We start from the raw sequence: 12,951 nt of genomic DNA on the forward strand, positions 1-12,951 counted from the left end.
CATGAGAAATTTAAAACCTTTTTTGACAAATTAGAAATTGATGGTGCTACATCTCATTTAATTTTGCTGTTATACTTCATCCTAGACTATCAGTTGTACAAAGGTATTGTTGATATTGACAAAGAAACTTCCAGCAGCATGGTAAAGAAATATTGTCAGAACTTTCACAGTATTATTGGGGAGAAACTTTGGCCATATTGCGGCAGTTCTCTGGCAGTTACTGCTGCATTCCTCACTGGAGTTGATATTTCAGCAAAAATAGAAGACATGGTCAAGTCAGTTACTCAGAAGAAAAGTAATGTAAACATCTCTAAATGGGCCAATGGCTGGGTTGCTTTTTCTAAGTCTGTTATTCCAACTGTTATTTCATTCCTGAGTGATTTGAATCTTTCTTCTGGATCGTCTGGTGAATGTGACGTAGCAGGAATTGTGGAACAAAAACCAAAAAGTGATTTCGACTTACTTTTTGACCCTGTACCTAAGAAAGCACCTAAATATAATGGCCTGATAAATAACAATAGTCTTGAGAATGAAGTCAACCTGTTTCAAAAATTACGGCAACCAAATTCCCACCCTATGGATTACTGGAAAAACGAACACAAATTCCCATTATTGAAAGCTGGAGCAAAAATTGTTTTGGCCGTACCGGTATCATCTGCTTCTGTAGAGCGTTTGTTCAGTGCGGCCGGGCTGTTTCTGACTAAACTTCGACGACGAATGTTACCTTCTTTGGTTATCATCTCCGTCTACATCAAATATGCATCAAAAATGAAAATAAACGAAAAAGTTCAGGTCTCCGAATTAGCAGAATTGTTAGTCTATGAACAGGAAATTAATGAATGATTTGTTAAATGATGAGGAAAGTGACTTAGAAATAGCATAAAAGTGCCATTGTGGGACACGTAGTGGACCTATGGATCGTTTTATTATGTAGTTGCTTTCTTTTTGTTGCTTTAGTTCTCATCGTTGGAATTTTCCTGCCTATCGTTATGAACAAAAAAACGTTTATATTTTTAATTAATTTCTGGACCAATTTCGAAATTTTCAATCTTTGATTGTATTTTTGCGACAAGGCTTGTAGCTTTCGTTTGTTTGTCTTAAATTTTCTCTGAATCCTATAAGACCTGATATTTCATCCAAAATTTCAATTTTTCTTCAGAAAACCGTATGATTTTCTTGGAACTGATTGTAAAACATTTGGTTATGTACTTCGTGTCCATATATATGAGCATAGCTCTCTTGTTGGTTATATAAAAGTTGTGAATGTTTCAAGTTGAAAAAGGCAACAATCTTTGTCGTTTTGCATGTTTCTTTGTACATGCGGCCCTATTCCGTGGACGTTTTATTGATCGTTTTATTATGTTGTTGTTGTTTTTACTGTTGATATAGTTCTCATTGTTAGAATTTTTCTGCCTATAGTTACAAACGTTTATTTTTTCAATTAATTACGGGTCAATTTCGAAATTTTCAATAATAAATTTTGCCGTTTTATATGTCTCTTTGTACATGTATCCCTATATTTAGTACACGTTGAGCCTAAATTTACCGATTTTCTTTGAATTGTATTTTCAATGGGAATCCCATGGGATGGGACAGAAAAATTTGTCCCATGGGCAAGCCTGTGTTTATCCATTCCACTGCCATACTTATAGCATAAAGTTCGGCAGTGTATGACGTTTGGTTTCGTGGTAATGAAAAGAACATAGTAGTTTCACTCTGTAGCACGTAAAAAGAACAGCCAACTCCTTCACCTGTTTTATATCCGTCCGTGTAAACATATGTATAATGTTCAAAGCTAGATTGAATATAATCATTACTCACAACCTTGATATTGTTTGTTGCAACCGGTTTATCTCGATACTTCCAAATTGTTAAAAATATACGAACTTATCAACATGGTAAATGTTTTGAAAAAAAGTGAATCGGGGAAGTATTCCTGCCAAGATTCTTCAATTATATATTTTAGAGGAGGATCATTTATAGAGATGGGGTTCAATTTATAATTAGTGCATAGCTGCAGATGTCGGATATGTAAAGGCAATTCCCCCGTAGCTGCTAATAAACTTGAAATGGAGGTACTTTTCATAGCGCCGCAGCATATTCTTAGACACTGGCTTTGTATTGAGTATATCTTTTTCAGGTAGGAGTTAGGAGCAAAAAGATACGCTTCCATTCCATATTCATAGATAGGTTTTATTATCGATCGAAATAAAGCAATCAGAGCTTCCCTGGAGGCGCCCCATGACGTACCTGTAAGAAGCCTTAAAATGTTTATTCTTTTCAGAGATTTCTCATATACATATGTAATTAATATGATGTTTGTAAGACAGACGTTTATCAAAAATAATTCCCAGGTATTTAAACCCTGATTTTACTGAAAGCACTTGACCACCCATTTCCAATCTATTTAGCCTTGGTAAAAACCATGGCTGTTGACTTCGATTTTGAAATTGTGAAACCCCACTCTTGACACCATGTACTTATCACGTCTAAAGATGATTTGATTGAATCTTCTATTTCCCTTACTTGTAGGCCCGATTCCCAGATTGCTCCGTCGTCTGCAAATAACTTAAAAACTGATGCCGCTATGTTAGCGGGTAAGTCATCAATCATTAATGAAAAAAGAATGGGACTGATCACACTGCCTTGCACTATTCCATTTTCCTGTTCGAATATTCTAGATAGAGTGGGTCCGATACGCACTTGAAAAGTTCTTTTTCGAAGGAAAGATTTTATCCACACGAGCATACGTCCTCGAATTCCGAGTGCGTGTAATTTCGAGATGAGTCCACTACGCCATATCATATCGTAAGCGCGTTGGATATCTAAGAAAACGGCTACGACATGTCTTTTGTTATTGATACACTTTATACACTTCATCGTGCAAACATAATATGTTGTCAATTGTAGATCTTCCACGACGAAAACCTGCCTGATCATCACTTAATATATTATTTTTAGTTAAAAACCATTGCAGTCTTTTTGCTATCATAGTTTCCATTATTTACAAAAATGACTAGTTGAAGCTATAGGTCTGTAAGAATTTGGCGAGGCAGCTGGTTTATCAGATTTAAGTATGGGTATTATGATGGAATGCAGCCATTTGCTTGGAACATAGCTAGACGCCCAAAATTTATGGAAAAATGAAAAAAGTGTTTTCATTGAAACGTCGGGTAGGTCGTAACACGATCATGTCGTAACATATTCCGTCTTCACCAGGGGACGTATTCTTTTTCGATGCCAATGCCAACTTTAACTCTTCTATTGGAAACTTAGTATTAATTTCGCTGGAAAAGTTGCTCTCGGTTTCATTAGATTTAAAAGTGTTCCTTTCAAATTCTGCCTTGCGCGAAATAAATCCTTGGCAGTAATTTTAGTACTACTAACCGAGGTAAACACAGACCCCAGCATATTCGCCTTATTCAAGTCATTTGTTAGAATTTTATCAGCGTCATGTATGGTAGGTATATTATTATGACGGAAAGTGCCGGTGAAGCTTTAAACAACATTCCAAACTTTTAACAGACTACTCCGCTTGTTCAACGGATTACAATAATATTCTATCCAACTATTTTTTGGGGTTTTTAGAATGATCCGTCTACATTCCGCTCTGCGCTTTTTAAACTCTAGAAGAACTTAGAACCCGCGGCCCGCGTTTGTGGCCCCCGCCTTGGTATTAAAGTTTAATGTTAGTGCGTCCCGCAAGTCACTTAGGTCAGTTAGCATGATTAATGCTTTTAATATAACAGCGCTTCCAAAACTGTGTTCCGCGGAACACCAATGTTCCGCGAGCATCTCCCGAGTGTTGCGTGGAAAAGGAATCAAAAATACATCTAAATTAGTCGCCATGGCGATCTGAGAATCGCGAAGTTGTTGCCCAACTGACCGTTTAACTTTGCGTCACCGTCGGCCTAAAGTGGACTAACTAAGTTAGGGTAGTGGCACTTTCGTTAACCGTCGGTTTAGCTTTTTGACTGTTAACTTTTGACTTTGTTAAAGACAAACAAGTAAGTCTAAAAAATAAAGGCAAAAGGTCAACCGTTCTTTCTCCACCTCTACCTGGTTTTACTTTGAAATGCTGAAAGTTTTTCGCGCATTTGCATACTCGCCACGGCGAAACCATTGGGAACCGCTACATTGCACCGTTTATCTTTATCAATTTAACCCTTTCATTTTGTGGTGTTCCGCGAGGAGATATAAAAAGTGTAAACGTTTCGTGGCCAAAAAGGGAAACTCTCACGTAGGGCAAAACGAAATTTTTTATCCTCTATTCCCTGAAAGGAATATGTCGTGCGGTAACCTACCAGTACCATACCTGTAGGCCTGATATTCGATCGAGGGACCGCCTGAAATAATTTAAAAACAATGTTCCATGATTTTTTACGTCAGAATCACTAACGCTTAGATTTATCTTGATACATTGTAACCATGTTTCCTATGTGGCGAAACATCACTGTCCATCGGCTAAAAGCTTGATTGAAACATCAGCGCAACAGTTATTACAAGATGGAATTTTATAATTTCGCACATTCCTAAACGTGTCGTTGGAAGTGAGGTTTTAGTAAACAAAAAGGTTGGTGATGAGCACAGACAATATGATAAAACTGGGAAATGCAATATTTCTTTGTTGAGCATAGGAGCATCCCGACATGTGTTATTTGCGCAAAGGAATATAATTTAAACAAGTTGCTAAGCTTTTATTGCGGAAGACCTGATGCGGCCGGACTCATCCAGACTCTGCCCCAGCGGCTCCCAAGTAAATTGAGTTTGATACCCCTGATCTACACGGAAAGTCTCGGATAAATTTGAAATGGCTTCGATTCAAAATGTTTCCTGGCGGTATACATTGACAAATCTATGTTCATGTATTTCTATGCATTGTACTTTAACAGGTTTTGGTGCTTTCAAAGAGATCTCTCTGTAGGGTAAAGAGTTTCTAACTATAATAGCCAGGCCACCTCCTTCTATTGATCTATCTTTTCTTATTATTGAATATCCTTTTAAAGAAGGTGAGTCCTTCGATATTAAATGAGTTTCTTGTAGCAAGATGATATCTACTTTCATTTCTAAATTATGTATGTACTTCCTAAATTTACAATTTTCTGTAGATGCTCCTACAGTTCCACTGTAGTACGCAGAAAGAAATTTCCTCAAGTCCCGCCATTAAATTTCATCAGAAGCCATGTACTGCAGCGTTACAGTGTTTAAATCAAATCCAAATTGTTTTCCGGCTGACATGGAATTTATGTAAAATATCTCAACACTTTCTACTTTCGAACTAGCAACTATAGTATTAGTAATAATACTTGCGAGAGGGTTCCGAGAGCTGCTCAGAAATTCATCACGGCCACCGTTTGCCTATGTGGTTAGGCCATATTCCGCGTCGTTTCAGACATGGTTGTAAACATTGACTCAGTTTTGAGAGTTAATTATCAGCTTTTTTTACAGTAGGCTATGTTTTGAATTTTTGTGTATTTTAGTATAAAGATCCGAAATACACTACGACCCTGAATATACATTACAAGCAAATGGTTTCCCATTAGGGGTTCAGGAGCATCCCGAAGTTCCCAAAAAGATTTTGGAGGTACACCATCTTTGCCTTCATAACATTGAGTAATAGCTATTGTGGACTAGCTTGAAAAAACAAAAAAATTTCTACCCCAAAAATTCTGCAACCAAGTAACACAACATCTGATATACTAATAGGTTGATTTCCGTCAAAGTACGCGCCCTAATACGTAATTTCGAACGAATAAACCCATGTAATTTTTTTTTACCTGAGGAAGTATTTTTACGCTGTGTGTTTTCTGTTATGTGAGGACATACATAACACAATAAAATATCGAGTTTATTATTTATTATTGATTGAAATTACAAGAAACATTCTAATTGTACACTTAAATTGAATGCAACTGCGATAATAATCCTTTTTGCATGCGGTTAGACAGTTTAGTTGTCTGCTGCCGCTGAATCTACATCAAGAGCTGCAGTCGTTACTAAAAGAAAAATGAATGTGTAAACTGCTATTCAAATATTAATTCTAGCAAAAACTACTATCCAACCGGTTATTATATGCCCAGCAACACACACAAGATTCATGGACAGTAATTTTCTATCGGGTGACAAGTACACACAACCACTATTGTTTTATCGCTACCGTGTTTCCCCAATTCATTCGTCAAACACAAAATTACAAAGGAGACAATTACGAGAGTTTCAAATATACAAAATATGAAAACCGATATTCATTTACTTATAAATACCACGTTTTTATTCAAAATCCCTTCTTAACATAGATTATAAATTATTTAAAACGAGTAGAAAAGACTTCTTGCTATCTAATAGTTAAATAAAATGCGTCATTAACTAGGTCTTATTTTAGAGGGAGGGCTTATATTAAAATCATTTAGAATTCAGGCTGGGTCTTATTTTCGAGGAAACACGGTAATAGCAAAATATCCACCTCCCCTACATTAAACACCTCCTTAAAATGAATACCTGTGGAGCATACTAAACATGGAAGTAAGAAATGTTTTCGTTTGTTAGGACAAATTATAATAACCTTGTTTATTTATTTATTATACAGGATCTAGATTAGAAAATGTATTACCTTCTTCTGCCTCCTCGACTACCTCCTTGCGTATCCACATTGGAAGCGGAAACCTATGAAATCTGTAAAAAATGACAAATAAACGTTGTCAAAAAAAAATTAATGAAGTAGAGAAAGGATTTAACATAGATTGTCTAGTATTAGCTTTACATATGCATCCTACCCATACATATTCTTCTAATCCATGTAAAAATTCTACACTATGGTAGTAGAAGAGTTTGTTGGAATCTATGTGACTGATATCAAAATGTACAAATCCACCACAAAACTGAAAATTTTACTTACTCAACATCTAATATACTCACGTTGTTCTTGGATTCATCTCGACCTCGGAATCATCGGATCGCTCCTCGGCCGTGTCCTCTCTTTGACCAAACGCTACAGAGGTTAGAAAAGACAGAAGCAAACAGCAAATGGCAGTAACCAAGAGATACTTTTTTAAATTCATCTTGCTCAAAACTCTTTTTGATATTGGTTGTGATTTGATAGAATTTTGGAAAACGGAATCGCTTTAGATCGCTCAATTCAAAGGTGATTGAATTTATTCAGTCCTATATTCTTTATGAATAAATAGTCGCAGATAGAACCTTTCTCCTTGTGTATATCCGGCGAAATTCAATACAGTTATATAGGCGTTGTGCGACTATAACTTTTCCGGTATGCAACTGAAACTAACAAGATACAACGACATTGAGTTGACTCAACAGCCTGATTTGCAAATAATATTATCACTAATGCCACGAAACATGCAACGGTCGAAGTCAGAGAATATTTTTATAAGCTCGCCTACATGACTATTGAAAAGAACAATCCTAGACTTATATGAACTTGAATCTATGCATTTTGTGTAGTTGTCCTAAAAATAAACTGCCTATATGCAACTGTATTTTGGGGACAGTCAAATTGAAAGTGAATGTCCACTTGGTAAATTTCTGTTGCATTTTGTTTAAACTAACTAAATTTGATTGAAGGTTAGAATTTCTGTGATAGTTTGATAAATATTAACCATTGTGCTAGCAATGAGATATTAGGGTAGGGTGATTCACGTAACCTCTGGTCGGTTACGGCTTCCTTCACCATCCATGAAGTCCATGCTTCAGAAAACAAATAACTAACTAATCCCATATCCGACATGTAATGGTAACCGGACAAGAGGCTGTGGTTATGGTTAAACCGTCTTATCGGATTTCCTCTCCCCTGGGATAAATATGTATTTAATCCTATATGACCTAGTATTTTCAGTTAGCTATTTTAAAGCGATGCAAAAACTTATCAATTATTTATATATATTTGCAATCTGCAGTTCACTGTCTAACTGGAAGCGTAAACTCACGAACTTTGACGTAATCTCGAGTATGAAGTTCGGTTTGAGAAAATTTGAATAAAAGGGAGTTATTTCTGAAGAATGATGATATGAGTATACAAACGTGATTTCTATTCTTGTCTGCTTAAAAGATGGAACTGCAATACGACTAAAAAAAAGAGGAAAATATTTATCAACCAATGAGGTGAGAAAAAACCTACAGTTTACTTATTATTAATATCAGGATAGAAAAGTGTACTAAATACATAGCATGTAAAGAGAATTTCCAATTTGGACATCAAAGACCGTCGGAGTCGTGCTCTGACCGATAGTTGGGGACTGACCAATATTTTAGCTGGGACTGAAATAGGAAACTACTGCGAGATTGTGATATTGATATTTCCGAATACAATTAATGTATATCGAAAAATAATGAACATAAAATATAAGCAAAAGAGTTAGGCCACTCACGCGACAAGTTAACTATAATTGCACAAAAAATATTAAAACAACAAATGAATCACATCACGTTGGGACTCATAACGAATTCACAAAATTTAGGACCACTTCCATTATACTACATTGTAAACTATGTATAAACTAGATTCAAAATGGTATTAAGGACATCAGAGTTCAAAAATATTTTCACTGAGAAATAAGATGACATTAAGATAAGGCACTCTCGCAAAGGCAAACATCAATTACAATTTCATAGTTTAAATTAGGAGAATGTTTCACTTACATACAATGAAATACCAGGCTTCGGCAACTGTAGATAGCTGGTGTAATTTTAAGACGACCCAATAATAGTTATGCAACAACTATTTGATGGCTCACTCATTACAGATTCTAAACTAGGGGTAGGCAACGTTTTTTTAATCAGGGGCCAAAAGTTTACCCATCGGGTCTGGCGGGCCATGTAAGTGTGACTCAAAAAGTTACATTTTATGAACAATATTTACAGTGTTACAAAGCAAAGGTGGAAAACAATATGCCTCGTACCAAAACTTAATTTTAACCACAATTTCAACAAATTTTTTGAGCTATTTTTAGCTAAAATATCAAATTTGATTTCAGTTTCGTTGTGGCAGTATCAGGCGTGCCAGATTGAATTACTCAACGAGTCGGTCTTGTCCCGCGGGCCGTACTTTGCCCATGTCTGACTTAAAGAGTGTTGAAATCTATAACAACAGTCATGACGAGAACAAAAACGAACCTAGAGTAAAAACTCAATCGTGTTTTGCAACCTGATTACGGCACAGTTCACCCGGAGAAATAGAATGCGTCTTCAACGTTCGGGAGACAATAGATTTTTTTCGTCGGACGTTTGCACCCGCGGGCCCGTTTGCATCCATGTAGAATTTTATCCGTCGACACTTGCACCCATGTGCTGTACACTGATCACAAAATTTCCGTGTCGATTGTATTTATTACTTGTCAGTTTTAATCGGTAAGTATGTTTATAGGTATTTGTCTGTTTGTTTGTCTATCTGTTAGATGCATGCGATATCTCACGGAAGCGAAATTGGATCTGCTGCAGATTTTGCATGTGCATTCATCATCTCTCACTCCAGAAGCCTATTGATTTTGGACAAATTATGTCGTATAATTGGCAAGTTATCAATTAATTAGTAATGGGACACAAGGTGTCACTATGGAGTAAGGGCGCTGTTTTGGGGGATCCCCCAACTTTCGATCGATAAGTCCTCGGTCTCTGACCGATTATCGTTTATTTTTTGGTGCATGCAATATCTCATTCATTCTGAAAAAACGACGCGCGATGTGGTTGGTTATGGTGGTTACCGCCGACTACGATGTGCCTTTGAAGAAGAGTATCATAACCAGTTCATAAATAGCTTGATGATAATGATTGAGTTTATGCTTCTGGTTTTAATATGGGGCAATCATTTTTCACAAAGCAATAATAGCAAATTTGTAAGAATAATTGGGCAGTTTGAACCAGGGCTGGGGAGCCGGAGACGGAGCCATGGAGCCGTTACATTTTGATGGAGTCGGAGTTGGAGCCAAGCTTTCCATAACAGATGGAGCTGGAGCCGGAGCTGGAGCTACCAAAAATTTAGTGGCTCCAGCTCCTAAATATCTCATTTTTTTGTTTTTCAAATTTATAATTTTTTTCTGATAGCGTTACAAATGATAAAATCTTTTCTGTTCAGCTTATAATTCATTTTAAAAATTTTAGTTCCTAATATTTTTTAAAAAGTTTCCAGTTATTCTGTATTTTTGAAAGTTTAGTATCAAAATTTGAAGCGGTTCGCTTTTATCCAAATTTTGATTCTCATTTCCACTAAGCTGCAATTTTTCATGATTGCGGTCAAGCTCAAAAACCCTAATGGCCAGGGATTTTCGAAGAAGTGATTTTGGAATTTCCATGTAACATATTATGATTTTTTCGTGGCGTTGAATATCCAATCCATTTCAAATGTCTTTAATTCTGTTCAACTTATCTCGAGATTGAGTCGTTTTACGACAAAAGAAAGGTTTAACTACTCCAAAATGCACCGCAGCAGTCACCTATCATAAAAATGTATGGCAAAGTGCCCCATTATAGCTTGTTTTGATCCATAACATAGCATGTTCTGGAGAAAAGTCTCATCAATTTCCGTTGGTATTTTTTGAATATATAAAAAGTATATCACGAGTAAGATTGATTGCGTTTAGATTTATTTTAGTGACTGTATAATTTTCAAAGTTAACCGGTAAATAATATGTCGTAGGCAAAAAAAATAATGAGATTAACAAGGCATTTTTTTTTAGCTGTTGGGAGTCTCCTAGAACAAAGTTTATAGTGTTTTCCGTTTCATTTTAGTGTCTTATAATAACTCTCCAATGTGGAAATTCGGCTTGTGAATTGACTTCTCTATTTATCTTCAACATCTCATCGCTGATAATTATGAAAACGCCTCGATTCTAGAACCAACTTTTGGCCGGATTTGGGAGAGGGGGACGGCATCTAATTGGGTGACGATGGTAATTTCCATTATTTTGGGTCTGCTTATTCAATTTGTACCATAAAATACTGCCTCCCCGTCAGGCCAGTTTAAATTATCATGAGTTGAAGGGCTATTGCCGTTACTATCACATGTGCGTTGCATTTCGTGAAAAGCGTCAATTGTTTTCGTCGCCATAAACATTAGGCCATAACATCTTTTATTTCAGCGTTTATTTTTCCCTTAATCACAATTTCTCAAGACATATGTTTTGTGTCACGCACCATATTTGTGAGAAAACGAGTTATTACATAATCATCGGTGATGAAATTCTAAGATAAATAAAGAAGTCAATACGCAAACCAAATTTTCCTGATTAAAAAGCGACATTATAAAATACTAAAAATAAAACAGAAAACACCATAAGTTTTGCTTTAGAATGGCCCACGACAGATTGTATTTGGCTGGCATGATTGCCAGTTATGTTGAACACAATTAAATTAAAATAAAAAGACAATTATTATGGGTTAAATATTATGTGGTAGAAAAAGTCATTATGAGCTATTTTACCGAATGCGCAAACGCTGCGACCATTCCAGAAGCCGATTTTCCTTCCCGTCTTATTGTGGGGTTATATGTAAAACCCTTATATGCTGGGTAGACCGATTCGCATATAAAAATACAGCATATAATAACTCTCAGTGGATTCACAAGTTACATGCAGGAACAAAAAGGAATTAACATGACACCGACTTGAAGGGTGTTTACAGCCTAAATAACATGCCACACTTAGAAAACAATTAGCAAAATGCGTTATTGGGCTGCACTACTGATAATGGCTATGGAGCCGGAGCTGGAGCCAGCTCCGGCATAAAAAAAATTAAGCTCCGGAGCCGGAGTTGGAGCTAAAGATTGAATACACTGCGACTCCGGAGCCGGAGCCATCATGATTTCGAACCAGCTCCCCAGCCCTGGTTTGAACACTTGAGTACTGAAAAAATATCAGTATGGTGTCTTTTGTTCCCCTTGCAACAACAACACCACTTCAGCAGCATAATTTGAAAGCCCTTTCTGTGCCAAATAACTATATGATGCCAGTAATATATATTATAATAATAAACGGATACAAAAACTTTAATTTATTATGAAAATTCACTCCTAACATTTGAGAGGATAGCGTTTGTTCAAACGCAAGTTTTACAAAAGACAATTTAATTGCGGAAAAGTTTTGTATCAATGTGATGTCAGATCAAGCTTTTGGCGTGGATTTATTATTAATGCCGTGGGGCCTGTAATAACCCTTATATTTATAAATATTCTTGAATTATTGCGTCTTAAGTTATCATAGTAGATGATTTTTCACGTTTTCGCTAAATTTTCAGCACATAACTGGTGTCAAGAGGAATTTTGTTTTTCTCATTTCGTTGACCTTGGGTGTAGATTATAAGCGACTTAGTACTTATGATGAGGCTCTACAAGAAGCCTATAACGTGTTGGGCGGTGACACTTCGCGCTATCAACTTTCTTTTATGTATAACCTGCCTGGTTTCTAGATGTTAACAACTCCACAACTTGAATATGATTGAAATCTATTGCAGTCACGTGAAATACGTAATTGTGTGGTGATAAAAAACAAACGATTCCAGTATTGTAGAATGTAGAAGTCCGAATAAATTGATATAGCAATGTTGGGGTGTTGTCAAAAACTGAATATAACTGAATACAACTGAATACAACTGAACACAACTGAAAACAACTGAATACAACTGAATACAAAAACTGAACACAACTGAATACTACCGCACACAACTGAATACACGGCTCGTGGCACGTGACATAAGTTTGAAAATGAATACAACTGAATATAACTGAACACAGCTGAATACAACTGAAAACAACTGAACAAAACTGAATACGACTGAACAGAACTGAAAACAACTGAATACACGCAACGAATACAACTGAATATAACTGAACACCACTGAATACAACTCGACAATGGCGCGGGAGGCATAAGATTCGTGACGTCATCACTGATTACGTCATAATCGATGATGCGAATTTTGGAGATAGCCTCTCGAGCAATACAT

General features: G+C 36.3%; 1 long non-coding RNA gene across 1 annotated transcript; it reads right to left on the reverse strand.

Annotated features, from left to right (window-relative positions):
* Nucleotides 1–5,848: 5,848 nt before the first annotated feature.
* Nucleotides 5,849–7,181, reverse strand: LOC144428128 (uncharacterized). The gene is made up of 3 exons (XR_013478111.1): nucleotides 6,916–7,181; nucleotides 6,611–6,672; nucleotides 5,849–5,996 (listed from the first exon to the last, which is right to left on the reverse strand). It is a non-coding gene; the product is annotated as an uncharacterized LOC144428128 (long non-coding RNA).
* Nucleotides 7,182–12,951: the final 5,770 nt, after the last annotated feature.

Source organism: Styela clava, chromosome 10 (genome assembly GCF_964204865.1).
Source record: "Styela clava chromosome 10, kaStyClav1.hap1.2, whole genome shotgun sequence".
NCBI classification, from domain to species: Eukaryota; Metazoa; Chordata; class Ascidiacea; order Stolidobranchia; family Styelidae; genus Styela; species Styela clava.